Here is a 2468-nt window from a genome sequence, read left to right as displayed (position 1 = left end):
ATATATATATAATAATTTCTTGGAGTGCCCGCACCTCTGACAGTAATTGATTGGAGGTGCTTGATCAATAATTGTAGTATAAATGATGAAGGATCCGCACTCTCATTTTCAAAGTATAACAACTTTTATTTTATCACATTACAATCCTTGGATTGTAATGTGATAAATAAAAGTTGTTATACTTTGAAAATGAGAGTGCGGATCCTTCATCATTTATATATATATATATATATATAAGCTGTATATGTCTATGCTGTGTATATACACTCACTGCTGCTTCTAATAACCTGGAGCTTTACGGTACAGTTGTGGGGTTGAGGTAACTGGGGGTGATGATTGAACAGCTTGGGGGGTGAGCGGTTGGTTTAGCCCAGCGCATGAGATTAATGCATTGGCCTGGACTAATATCCTCTCACTCCTGGGGGTATAAATGCTGCTTGTCCTTTAAGCTTTGCTGTATGGAAAGGAAATGAGTGACTCTCTGTATCCTGCATTTTTGCCCCTTCCAACCTCCCCTATTTTGCTAATGGACTATCCTCCTTCTTGCACTAATATAGACTGAGAGGGAGGGGGTTGGTTATACGGGTGCATCAGTTAATATGGGCCACATTTCCATGCTGTACCCTTTCCATGCTGTTGGGGGCACCACTAAACTGCAGATCCCTTGCTAGATGTGGTACATAGTTCCTGGGGGGGATGGAAAAGTTTCTACTGTGAGTAGTGGGGACAGGGATCACTAATCCGCCGCAGCCCTGGGACAATCCCAAAATTAGTGTTAAGAGTTCAGGGCTCTCAGCAAATCCCAAGCCCACGAGTCCTTATTCTGCTCCCTGTCATGTGATCTTGCTCTGCCCATCAGAGACCGTAGCCCCACCCCTTCTAGGCAAAACCATTTCAGCTTTGCACTGGTATTATACACTCATTCATCCGACATTTCTGGGGTCTCCCTGGGAAAAGCAGCTTCCATTGTTTTATCTTTTTAGTGGCAATAATGCATTTGTGGCAGCAGGGGGCGCTCTTATGCAATGTACCAGCCCAGTGTTATTTCTTATGCAGGAGAGCTGACATTATCCTATTGGCTGCCCAGATGCCTCAGGAATAACTGCATTTGGGGTTGCATATCTTCAGTGCCTTGAAGGGGTGCCCTATAATATATACATCCTATGTGGCCTTGTTTAATATTGGAGGGGGTTTACTGGCTTTGTTTTTTTTAATTATTTGCATTTCTGTTATTTCTCTGAAATTGAAAATGCCATTTGGTTGCTATGGTAAGACACCCTGGCAACCAGAAGACGAGTGTGTTTTCTTAGACTACTGCAGTGTAAATAATGGGAGATGTAAAAGGGAATTTCATTACAATGGGAAATCGCTGTATTTGGGGGGGCAGCTGCCTAATAACTGTCACTTGTCCAGGGCTGGGGATCTGGCGCTTCCCCCGCACATGAACTGATATTATACAGGTATCAAGGGTATGTCATGAGCCAAATTTAATGGAACTCCCCCAAACTCTGTTCCTGTGCATGACTTTTTGTCGTTGCCTCCAAACCCTTTACCCCACTAGCTCCCCAATGAATGTAAATTATAGGATATTTGCACAAAGCTGGGCATGTTCATCAATATAAATAAATTAACCTGAGAATGTTTTTGGAAGCTGCTGAGGCTGTGGGGGTTCTTTTGGGGTCTTGTCTGGAACATTTGACTTGGTGCTAATGAAGTCTCTATACTGTAACCCTGTCCTGGTCCCCTCAGTGGCAAGAGCAATGTTTCATTATTACAGGTACAGACTCTGATTCTCTGTACTTCCTGCTCCTGGGCTGTTCTCTTTCCCATGGTCAGACAGGAACCTCCCCCTGGGTAAGTGAATCCAATCTCCGCCAGTACTTACCCAGGTACAGAGCTCTGATTCTCTGTACTTCCTGCTCCTGGGCTGTTCTCTTTCCCATGGTCAGACAGGAATCTCCCCCTGGGTAAGTGAATCCAATCTCCCCAGTACTTACCCAGGTACAGAGCTCTGATTCTCTGTACTTCCTGCTACTGGGCTGTTCTCTTTCCCATGGTCAGACAGGAACCTCCCCCTGGGTAAGTGAATCCAATCTCCCCCAGTACTTACCCAGGTACCGAGTTCTGATTCTCTGTACTTCCTGCTCCTGGGCTGTTCTCTTTCCCATGGTCAGACAGGAACCTCCCCCTGGGTAAGTGAATCCAATCTCCCCCAGTACTTACCCAGGTACAGAGCTCTGATTCTCTGTACTTCCTGCTCCTGGGCTGTTCTCTTTCCCATGGTCAGACAGGAACCTCCCCCTGGGTAAGGTTAATCCCCCATCATGTGATATAAAAATGATTAAGTGATCAATACATTTGGCTCGTAGCCCCACTAAACCATCTTCGTTTCTTGTCACGTGAGCTCACCCCAAAATCAGCAGGGTCTCTGGCCTTTACCTGCTGAAGCTCCAGGGTTGGGGTAGTTG

The sequence above is a fragment of the Xenopus laevis genome, chromosome 7S (assembly GCF_017654675.1).
Source record: "Xenopus laevis strain J_2021 chromosome 7S, Xenopus_laevis_v10.1, whole genome shotgun sequence".
NCBI lineage: Eukaryota > Metazoa > Chordata > Amphibia > Anura > Pipidae > Xenopus > Xenopus laevis.
The sequence above is the reverse complement of the archived record's forward strand: the minus strand, read 5'-3'. Positions refer to the sequence as shown.